Below are 12111 nucleotides of genomic sequence, written 5' to 3' on the forward strand. Positions count from 1 at the left end.
ACCCTCCATGGTCGCTTGTTCATAGTACCGCAGGGCCGGGCATGCCAGAGTGATAGACGGCCATTTTTGTATGTTGGTGAGCTTGTCCCAGTGCATCATTTATGGCCACAGGCATGGCACTCTGTCTGCTTCCCAGGCCTGACAAAACTCCCGTAGGGAAGTGGATGATGGATGAACCTTCCCAGGTCCTTTCTCTGTCTCAGCCCACTCTGTTCTGAGGCTGATTATATTCCTAAAGGGTTAGTGAGTCAGCAGTGTCCTATCCAGTAATGTATTTTAGGAACAAACAAACAAACAAGCGATTTAATTTGATGTTAAAAGGCAAAGCTAACTTCTAACATAATCTGTTCTTTTATCATTTGTTGAGAGCTCATGATGTAGACCCCGAATTTTAAAACGTAACAGAAAACAATAGCTACCTCTTTTGAGCTCTTACCGTGGACTCTACCTGACGTGCAATCCAGTTGTCTCATAGAGCTGGTATCAGTGCAGTGTTATTATTATTTTTTAAAATATATTTTATTGATTTTTCACAAAGAGGAAGAGAGAGGAATAGAGAGAGAACCATCGATCAGCTGCCTTTGCACACCCCTACTGGAATGTGCCCACAACCAATGCACATGTCATTGTTTGGAATCGAACCTGGGACCTTTCAATACGCAGGCTGACACTATCCACAGAGCCAAACCAGTTTCGGTAGTGCAGTGTTATTTTGTGAAATAAACTTAAGTCTTCATCAGGAACTCTAGATTCAGGATTCAAGCTTGGCATCTCTCTGAAGCCAAGGGCCAGGTCCTTGCTGTGTGTACAGATGCCCTCGGGCGAGGACTGCTGGGGACCCCCATTGGCAGCCTGCAGAAGGTAAGGGCGGGATTGTGCGAGGAGGACCGGGCTGAGGTGGTCACGGTCACTCTGGTGCTTTGCTGTGCCGTTGGAAATAAGCCACCACAGTGAAGGGTGAGCAGCGTGGAAAGGGCCATGAGGGGTGCTGCTGACACCACCAGTGAATGCAGCCCCTGGTTGGTTGACTCATTGGGGAGCACTCGACAGCCGTCATCTCAGGCCCCTCTCCTCCCAACACGTCCATCAGCTGTCACTGTGCTTATGTCCACCCGGACTCTGCCACGTGTCTGAGTTCCTCATTTTGTACCCGAAGGCTGTGGTGTAGTGTTCTCAGGAATTCTTGGAGCCCTGAAACCAGAAGGAGGATTTAGAGTTCCGGTTCCAAATGAGGAACCTAAACTCACTTGCCCGAGCAGTGTGACTCTCTTTCACCGAGAGGAGGGTATTGGAGGCTTGGAGGAGGAAAATGAGAAAGAGAAAAGGATTCAAGCATACAGGTCAGTCAATTGGGATTCTAAGATTGTCTTTTTTTTCTTTTTTTTTTTTTTTTAAGTGAAAGTAAACAAACTTAGGAAATAGCCATGAGGTGGAATCATTTGACTTTGCTAACTAAACAAAGTTTAGTGGAGGAAGATTTCCTGGTGGCTAGCCAGCATGCTGGTATTGCAACAGAATTAGGATTTGGGAGCACTCTGAAAACATTTCTGGGTTAAAAAAAAAAAAAAATATTACTACTAGATTCTGCATACGGTTTTCTGCACAGGAATGATCAGGGTGGGAGAAAATGCTTTGTATTCCTGCTGGTCAATAATTACCTTTAAGTCCACTTTCCCAACGCCCGTAACTCCAGAATCAATGAAAACAAACAAACAAAAGACAAAAACATGGCAGCAAAGAAGTGGCCACAGGGAGAATGCTTCACAGGCTTTCCCCAGGGCTGCTTGTTACTGTGCATTTACCTCCTAAGTGCTCTGACTGGCACAACCTCCACAATGTGGGTGCAGTGGACGATCTGCTTCTCTCTGAAGTCAGACCTTAGTTTTCATCATTACTTTTTTAAAAAAAAATATGTTTTTTATTTATTTCAGAGAGGAAGGGAGAGGGAAAGAGAGGTACCAGTAGAAACATCAATGATGAGAGATTCATTGATTGGTTGCCTTCTGCACGCCCCACAATGGGATCGAGCCTGTGTGCCCTTGACTGGAATCGAACCGGGGGCCCTTCAGTCGCAGGCTGATGCTCTATCCACTGAACCAAACCGGCTAGGGCTCATCATTCCTTTTAAAAGTGACAACATTTTAACGACAGAGACAACCTGAACTAGTAATGCTGTTTAACGGGGGATTTTATTCATCGGCGGCAGGCAGGCTGCTCGAGCTGTGCACCATGCACTGGGCATCGTGTTAGGTATCTTAGGAGCATTGTCTTGGTCAGTCCTCTCACAGCACAGACTGTTCTCACACCATTTATAGATGGAGGATCGGAGGAACAGAGAAGTTAGGTCTCTTAAACCTCTTGGTATCCTATGTAGCATCGTAATTCTCGAAGTTTAGGCAAGAGAAAATTATAGGAAAGGCCCCCAAATACAAGCTTTTAGATGTAAGAACAATGAACTATAACTAGGCCTTGACACTAGGTAAGGGTATAGAAAGGAAAAGCGAAGAACACTGAAAATGAATGGAAGTAGAAATGGAATCAGAGGGAGACCATTTATTCAACAAATACCTGTTAAGCGCCCCAGGTAGACTCCTGTGTGTGTGTGTGTGTGTGTGTGTGTGTGTGTGTGTTGGCTTCCTCACCAGGGAAAAGCACAATGGTACTACAGCTATCTAATCAGAAGATTTGTGCTGAAATAGGGGTAAACGCCAGTTTGAGAGTGTCTGTGATAAGGCTGAGTTTGAGGCTTTTGGTTTCCCCTTTGGCGACATTCCTGTCTCTTTGTAATTCTATGTTTAATCCAGATCTTTTTTTTTTTTTTTTTTTTTTTTTTTTTTTTTTTTTTTTTTTTTTTAAAAGCATGAAACACCATCAGAGAGGATCTGGAAAGGGAATTCAGGATTAAAAAAAATTTTTTTTTTAAAAGTTGGGACACAGGAGGAGAAAATTATTGGTAGAGAGGAACATCATTGTTTTTGCATAGAATCTGACCAGGTGCCTGTTACACTCTGCATTTGTTTGGACTATCACGTGAGCTGTTTCTAGAACTGTCTTCCTTAAGCTTCTCACTCCGGGGTCTTTCTGAGGCCACCTGCCAGGAGGTTAGTCTGCGGACAGCCTGTGGGTCGGGGGCCCTCCTTGGGGAGCAGGCATTTCTGTTTGAGGAAGTCTCTGTCCGCGGCTGCCCATGGCCCTCCGAGGCCGGGGTCACCAGCAGGCAGCGCTGGAGTGTGGAGCAGCGATTGGAATGAGCCTCTTTCCCAGAACCGAAACCCGTCCCATCTGTCGGCTCAGCACTCCCAGGAAGGCTGTTCCAGGAAGCGGACCCAGAAGGAACTAGCACAGTCATGTGCTCCTGAGTGACTCACTCAGGGCTTCTACTTCGCACAGCACGTGACCCTCGGGCCACCAAAGGCCTGGGGTGGGCTGGAAGCCACCGATTCATTCCCGGAGGGGCCCCTTATCCGGACACTCCCTTCTCTCTCCTGGAATGGCTTGAGTGACAGGTGAACAGTTCAGCCTTCGCTTGGGAGCTAGCCTGCCTGAATCCGAACGTCATTTAATACCATTCTACCTCAGTTTCTTCTGTAAAATGGACATCGGATTCATAATCCTGCATAAGGTTTTGGTGAATGTGATCAGAGCGAACACAGGCACAGTGCTTATCACAGTGTCTGCCCCGTGGTTATTATGAACATTCATCAAGAAAGAGAAGCGCCCTGATCCCGCTTTGTCTCCGTGGATAGAGCATTGGCTTGTGGACTGAAGGGTCCCAGGTTCAATTCCAGTCAAGGGCATGTATCTTGGTTGTGGGCACATCCCCAGTAGGGGGTGTGCAGGAGGCAGCTGATTGGAGTTTCTCTCTTATCGATGCTTCTAACTCTCTCTCCCTCTCCCTTCCTCTCTGTAAACAAATAAAATATATCTTATTTAAAAAGAAAAAGAAAAAGAAAGAGAAGCAGCTTGTCAACCGCTAACCCTCAACCCAAATGATTTCTCATTATGATGTTAACCCATTACCTTTGTTTTTATTTTACAGTTTGTGAAATGCTTTCATATCTGTTATGTCCAGGGATCAGAGGACAGAGAGCAGTTAGAATATGCCCCACATTTATAATAGGCTGATGGGAGGGTATAATCTAGGAAAGCTAAGGGGAAGGGTCTCCAGGAATGCGTTCATTGAAGTGCCATCCCAGGCGGAGTTTAGGAGAGGCGGTCCCTCCCAGGCTGACGGCATACCCTGTCCCTTGGCTGGCTCCTCTCCCAAGGAGAACCTGGACCCCGGATGGGGAACTGGGTGGGTGTAACTGGGTGGGCTTAGAGCCAGAGGGACTCCTGACAAGTCTGGGACCCCAAGAGACTCCACCCTTCCCACTGGGGCTGTTTGCCAAGAGAGCATCTGAAAGATCAAACCCTTCCCCTCCTGCAGCCTGGCCTGCCCGGGGGGAGCTTATTACACGTGAGGATAATAGAGAAAGCCATGAAGAAAACCCGATTTGTCTCTTCAGGAGAGAAAAATTCCAGACGACCAACTGGCTCTGTGCTCTTGGCCAGCGGAGTGGCTTCACTGGTCCTTCCAGGGCTAAAACCAGGACAGTCCCAGGAAAACCCGCAGGGGTTGGTCACCTGGCACACTGCGGCCCCGATCAAATGGCCCAATGGCAGGTTAGGGACAAAGCTGTTACTCATGTGCCAAGGCCAGGTAACGTGGTGAGACTCCTTAATGGTGGCTACGAGAGTAATATAGTATTTCTTTCTATATACTCTCCCGACCCAGACCTCCCTCCAGCCCCCGATCAGGGTTTTTCTTTAGGAACATGACCACCTGGTCATCTGTGTAACCTCTTTGAGTTATTCTTGATTTTGTGTGTTTTTTTCCCTTCAATTCTATTTCTTCCAGTATTTTGATAGCGGTCTTGCTCTTTTCTTCTCCCCTCCTACAGTGTTTGATCTTGTGGTCACTTATGAAATTCTCAAACATACCCACAGAATCTAGGTTTGTCTAACAACCTGGAAGGAGTCATTTCTTTGAGTTTTTTTTTTTAATTTAGAATCTGGAGATTCTGCCCTAACCAGTTTGGCTCAGTGGATAGAGAGTCAGCCTGCAGACTCAAGGGTCCCAGGTTCCATTCTAGTCAAGGGCATGTGCCTTGGTTGCGGGCACATCCCCAGTCGGGGGTGTGCAGGGGAGGCAGCTGATCGATGTTTCTCTCTCATCTGTGTTTCCAACACTCTATTCCTCTTCCTTCCTCTCTGTAAAAAATAAAATAAAATAAAATAAAATAAAATAAAAAATATATTGTATATTTTAAATTAAAAAAAGAGATTCTTTCTTACCTCTATTTCATTTGTCTCGGTAGGGTGAATTCCCCGAGGTTCACTGGAATCAAACAAATACAGGTCTTCAAGGTTTCTTAGAAAAATTATAATTAAAATTTACGTTTTTTGTTGTTATTTTGTTTTTATTGGAAAGCTTGTTTCTGTCATGGTAGAAACTTTTCCTGGGCTATTTCTGGAATAATGCAGTGATGTTCTGTGTAGGCACTTTAGGAAGAGCCTCCTGCATTCTTAGGGAAGATTGTAGATGTCAGAGTCCAATAACCCACAGCACCCACAGGGGCTGCAAAACCGAAGACCTGCACCATGTGGATTCTCCCACCTGTTCCGCTGGCCCCACTCTTTCTAATTTCTTAAGGGAAAATTATTCCAAATACTGCTCTGCAGTTGCTATGACAGTTTTGTGACAAAACATCATCTGATTGACCTTTTAGCTTTTAGCAAATTAGTACTTAAACCAAAGCTATCTAATACTATTTTTAAATTCTTAAACTCTTCAAGAAATAGAAATTCCAATTATCTATTAGTAAACTGTTCCAGTTTATAATCACCCTCAAAATATTTTTTTTTCTTTTTCTTAACCACTGAAGATAATTTTCTTTTTTATAATGCTTACTTTATTAGGAAAAAATTTAATCTAATTATAAAAATGGTGCAGGCCACTAAAGAAACAGGAGAAAATAAAAATAATCTGTAACCCCTCAAACCAGAGATAATTGTGTTGGAATTATACATCTTTTTAAAATGCATATGTTCATATATGTTCATATGGTTTTCTCCTATTCACTTCTCTCTAGGGATAGAAAAAATTTTCACAATTTTGTGATGAATTTTAATTTATTGTACTTTTAAATGAATAAATAAGGAGTTTCATAGGAAAATTAAATGAACAACGAATGCATCATGATGAACAGACAACACTTTTTTATTAAGTTGTTTTATTCAAATACACTGGGCATGGTTACCAACATTCTTAGTTTCTTATCTATCCTTTTGGAAATCTTTTTATGCTATGCAGATATACTTGTAGTTTCGACTCCTCTCCTTCCATTTCCACAAAAGGTACACTGTTAGGTGAATAGTTTTGCAACTTGTTTTTCTTTATTTGGCAATACATTTTGGAGATCTCTCAATCTCAGTGCATTGAGAACTTCCACATTAACTTTAAAGAAAGGGCATAATATTCAGTTCTATATATTTACCATAATTCACTATTGATGGTCAATTTGGTTTATTTCTAGTCTTTTACAATTAAAAAAAAAAGCCAACTAATTTTTCTTATACTTATGTCATTTTGCAAGTATTCAATATACCTGTAGGATAAATTCCCCAAAGTATATATTCAGTCCTATATAATAAAAGCCTAGGGACCATAATGGCGTAATGACTGGAACGAGTGCTCGGCCAGTCACTATGAGGTGCATTGACCACCTCTCAGTCCCTTCCCTCCCGCTGGCCTGCAGTCTCCACTGGCGGTGGTGGGTGGGACCGGAGGTCAGCGACGGGAACCAGGTGGCTGGTAGTGGCGGGGTGGTACTGGGGACTGGCAAGCGGGCAGAAAATGGTCCTGATCGCAGGCTAGGCCTAGGGATCCTACCTGCGCTGGGCCTCTAGTAGTAATTATAATGTAAATATAATAGGTATAGTAATTATAATAGATACATGTTAAAATGCATGTGTCCCCCATAGGGGTTGTACCAATATATATATATTCCCATCAGAAATGCATGAGAGTTTCCCCACAACTTTGACAATGTATTAACACATTAATATGTTACTATCAACTTTTGGATTTTTTGCCATCTGACAGATGAGAAATGATATTTCAGTTATTTCCAGTTTGCCAATTTTAATAAAATTGAAGGTCATTTGTACTTTGTCAACTATCTGTTCATATTCTCTGCTCATTTTTTTTTCTATTGGTGTATCAAGCATTTCCTCATTTACTTGCATAAGCATTTTCTATATTATAGGAACAAGTTCTTTGTGTTGTGAATTATGAGTATTTCCCTGTTGATCATTTATCCTTTGATTTTGTTTGTCGTTTTAAGAACTATTGTATGGACTTGAAATTATAAGACTTTTGCTATGCCTTTTGGTTTATGAGTCATGGTAGAAAGGTCTTTTTTATTGATTTTTCACAGAGAGGAAGAGAGAGGGATAGAGAGTTAGAAACATTGATGAGAGAGAATCATCGATCAGCTGCCTCTTGCATACCCCCTACTGGGATGTGCCCGCAACCAAGGTACATGCCCTTGACCGGAATCGAACCCAGGACCTTTCAGTCTGCAGGCCGACGCTCTATCCACTGAGCCAAACCGGTTTCGGCAAAACTCCATTTTTTTGAGGTGAAAATTTCTACATTCAAAATGGCATCTTCTGATGTTGAATCTTTCTATTCAAGAGTATGGGAGAGAAAACACTTCAAAAAAGAATGTTGTTGGGATTCTTAAATATAAATTGCATTCATACTAGGATTTTAAAACCATTATCTGAGGTCACTGAAGCTAGTGTTAGGGTATTTAATATAGAAATAATTATTTTAGGTTGTCTCCCATTTATAAAGCATGGTAACATCAGGAATGATGTGCTATTAGGTTTTTAACCTCTTGGTTCTCCAATATTAGCTTTCCACGTGTCCCCATCACCACCAGCCGGGACCCCCTGGCCGCTTCCCCAGAAGCCCCTGGGCCTGCCACAGGCCAGCACGTACAAGGTTAATGTCCAGCCCCGCCGAGGCAGCAAGGCCCCTGCTCCGGCTCCAAGGCTGCCGCGCAGATGCGTGCCCTTGAGTTCCACCCGCTCCTCACGCCCTGCACGCAGTATTGAGTATCGTGCTGAGTGCTGTTTAACATCGCCGGGGCTGCTCAGGGTGAATGAGAAAAGAACTTCCCAGCTCATTAACGGAACTGCCATTTGGGATCAGATCAGAAACACTGCGGACGCTTAGCTGAACCCATTGCCTCCCTTGATCAAGTCCATCAAAGACCGTTGCATCTGTGGACGGCTTTTGGATTTTGTGTTCTCACCAAGCCTGAGGTCGATGGAGGGAGCATTTCCTCAGCCCCTGCCCAGTCCCTCTCCTGCTCCCTAACCCAGTGGTCGGCAAACTCATTAGTCAACAGAGTCAAATATCAACAGGAATTTCTCTTGAGAGCCACATTTTTTAAAATTTAAACTTCTAACGCCACTTCTTCAAAATAGACTTGCCCAGGCCGTGGTATTTTGTGGAAGAGCCACACTCAAGGGGCCAAAGAGCCGCATGTGGCTAGGACCTGACCTAACCTACCCAAGCCAAACATCCATCGCCCTCCTTCTAGCCCTTCAGGCCCTGGGGCCCTTGCTTAGAAGCTTCTCCATTCACCAAGGATCCCCAGACCTCAGGGGCCCATAAGACTGGTGTTACTTTTATTTTTTAAATTTTTATTATTCTTTTTAAAAAATAAATTTTAAAATATATTTTATTAATTTTTTACAGAAAATATCATGTCCTGTGGGATTTCAGTGGGTTAGGATCTACGTTTCTGGGACTTCACTAAGTAGGATTTTGGGGCAAAGGAATGTGGGAAAAGGGGCCTTGGTTTGAAAATAAAAGCTGTTATACAATTCTCAGGGGATTTTTCAAAAACTCTGAATCCCCACTTTATCCCATTGCATTGAATGTATTGCCTTTTACTGGGCCCACACCCACAAGGAGGTTCAGTGCGTTGCCAAAGAACTGTGGTTGACAGTCTTGTCCAATGAGTAGACTTACTGGGACACTATTTAAAATTAGATATTTCCAGCTGACCAGCGTGGTCAGTGGCTGAGCGGCATGGCTCAGGGGTTGAGCTTCGACCTCTAAGCCAAGAGGTCACGCACGGTTCGATTCCTGGTCAGCCCGGGGTTGCGAGCTCAATCCCCAGTGTGGGGCCTGCGGACGGCAGCTGATCAGTGATTATTCTCTCTCATCGTTGTTTCAGTCTCTCTCTCCCTCTATGAAATAAATAAAAACATATTTTAAAAAGTGAAATAAAACGAGAGATTTCCGGACCCTTCCTTTAATGGTGCTGATGCAGAAGATCAAAGGCGAGGCCCAGGAATTTTAACAATGACTGAGCAAACTTGAGTGCAGTGCAGAGGTACCCCCACCCCCACCCCCTTTCAGAAGAGGGCCTCTCTAAGGTGGGCATAAGTGCTCCTACTAGAAGGCCCAGAGGCAGAAGATCTGAGCAAACATCTCACACTACAGATGGCTTGGAGCCGGCTGGCCCTCTGTCGCTATTTGTTGACTTTTGAAAATAAGGTTACTTTGGGAAATGAGGACATTCACTCTCAACCTTGGGTGGCCAGGGACTGGCAAATCACATTCAGAAGGCCTCTGGGTGCGCATGGAGCTAGCTGCTTCCTTGGCCTGGGACGACCCCAGGCTGTTTCACAGTAGTCGGATTTTCTCTTCCTTCCAAGGTCCCTCTCCCCGTCAGCGCTCAGTGTGCTCTGCCAGCTTTCCCCTGGCTTCCCAAGGGGGACCACCCTCCCTTCCCTCCGTTTACATTGTTTCTGTAATCACATTGCTCTTGGAGCCACACAGACCAGGTGGTCTTTTCCTGTTGACTTTGCCTGTCTTTCAATCTGGTGGATCTTGAAGGTGATATTTCGAGGGGCTAGTTCCCCGGATTGTCTAATTACAGATTGTAAAATATGCAATTGATTTAATATTAGCTTTAAAAATCAGTCAATAGAACCAAATGTAAAATGTGGTGTATAACAGAATAGAAGAAACAGGTTTCAAGTTACATATAGATGAGCAGACCATGCGTTGTGGACCTCTAACAAGTGTTACCGATTGGGTGGATGGATGGATGACAAGAGATTTCTGATTTCATAGTAGAAGGATCTCTTATTTTAAAACAATGGAATAATGCCAGTAAAACCAAGGTGGAAGTCTCAGCCTATCTCTTAGAAGCCTTCCTCCCCTCGACCCCTCCTCCATAAGACAGTATCCCCAAGCTTCAGTTTCTTCACTGATAGCAGGCTTAACAGTCCCCATCTTGTTTGGTTGTAAGATTAAGACCAGGCACGCAGTCTGTGTTATCACAGTGTCTGGCATGTAGCCAGTGTGAAAAACATGGCAAATAATGGAAGGAAAAGGAACATCATCCACTTCTGACTTGGTACGGTGGTCAGCAGTCAAAGGGGACGCTGTACAGGCTACATTGAACTTGAGATGCCCAGGAGGTAGGGAAGATCGGGGAGCAGGCTGAGCCCTCCTCCCAGGCTGACCTCAGGCGGCACGGGGGGCAGTCTGCAGAGCCGGGCATCTGTCCTTTCACCCGAGCGATTAATTTATAAGCCCCAGTTAGGTTTTCAAAAAAGTGAACCTGCAAAGAATGCCTTGAGTTCCACTGGCCGTCGAGGGTGGGGAGGAAGCGCTGGCCATGGGAGACCTCACTCCTTTGCCTCGGGGACGAGGAGACGAGCACTCGTGTTTGAGGGCTGACCTTACCGAGTGCTTCAGGCATCTTAGGGGGCTGGGCGCTTTTCACAGAGTGCCTTCAGATCCTGGGGGTGATGGTGGTGGAGTGACCCTGGCCATGTTAGGAAATTCCTGGTGATTGTGAAAACTCTGAGTGGGGTGGCTGTGTTTGAACAACAGCGTTTCAGCTGACCGGTCTGGTTTTTAACTGTTGTGAATCTGGGCGGGTCGGGGCAGAAATGAGAACAGGGCAATGCCTCAAAGCGAGTGCTGGCCTCTGGGTGAGTGAGTCAAAGACCCGCTTGCTAATAATGCATTAGCTTGTATCGTATGTAATGTGACAAAAAGAAAAGAAAAGAAAAGGAGGGGGGTGGAGAGTGAACATTAAAAACTGCTTGAAATATATAGATTTGAAGGCACACGGAGTTATCTGTTTCATTTGTGGTTTGCTGGGCTCGAGAGTCAGGGCCGGGCATATTTTGTGCTGCCAGCAGGAATGAGGAATTGAGAAATCATGAACAAGTGTTCTTTCTGCCCTGTAATAAGGGGCCTGACTTGGCAACGCCACAAAAATCCTGCTTTTGTGCCACCAAGAGCCTTCCCGATGTGGGTGGGAGCCGCGGGACGGCAGAGGCGATATTTCATGGAGCTGAGAGAAAACTTTGCCCGATTCAGATTTTTCTCTGCCCCCCCGTGTTGGTCACTCACACAAGCAAAGTTAGAGCCGGTGTTTTATATTTAACACTCAGTCTCTCTTCTCAGATACTCAGCTCACTTTTTAAACATTTCAGACAATACGCACAATGTTTGCTTCAGATTTTCTCACTGGACACTACCCTGCGCTCTGGGGCAGCCATGTCCCCACCTGCAGGAATACCTGTTTGGACACTGAAACAGGCGACCGTATGAATAGGGCAGAGGCCAAGCACTGGTGAGGGAGCTGTGAGAAACTCAAGATTTGAATTCAGCATGATTTACACTCGGTGCGTTCCTAACCCAGCTGGGAAGACAAGATCTAAACGGGTTAAAAGTTAAATGCGAAGAAGAAGAATAGAGTGGAGTAACCACCCGGAGCTATAGAGGTAACACGTCCCTGGGCAGCACATGATGGATTTCCAAACAGCATGGCCCAGGCATTGAGGCTTTCCCACGGCAGAGGCTGGCGAGGACCTCGTGTGTGTCTGCCGTGAAGTGCTGCCAGCCCCCAGCTTTCTTCTGTGCAACTCAACACTCATTCATTCATTCATTCATTCACTCACTCATTCCACAAATACTCATGGCACTCCTAGGCTGTGTCAGGTGCTGTGCTGCGTGCTGGG

General features: G+C 44.9%; 1 protein-coding gene across 3 annotated transcripts in view; it reads left to right on the plus strand.

Annotated features, from left to right (window-relative positions):
- RBM47 (RNA binding motif protein 47) overlaps positions 1-12111 on the plus strand; it is a 151474-nt gene that overhangs the window by 41821 nt on the left and 97542 nt on the right. Inside the window, exon 1 of one of the 3 annotated variants that reach the window (XM_084900930.1) lies at positions 1282-1340. The exons of the other annotated variants lie outside the window; for them this stretch is intronic. The gene's annotated coding sequence lies outside the window, so the exon portion shown is untranslated. Of the gene's footprint in view, positions 1-1281; positions 1341-12111 lie in introns of those variants that run through there. 3 annotated transcript variants of the gene reach the window in all.

This window comes from Pipistrellus hanaki, assembly GCF_964339955.1.
Source record: "Pipistrellus hanaki genome assembly, chromosome: 1".
Taxonomy (NCBI): domain Eukaryota; kingdom Metazoa; phylum Chordata; class Mammalia; order Chiroptera; family Vespertilionidae; genus Pipistrellus; species Pipistrellus hanaki.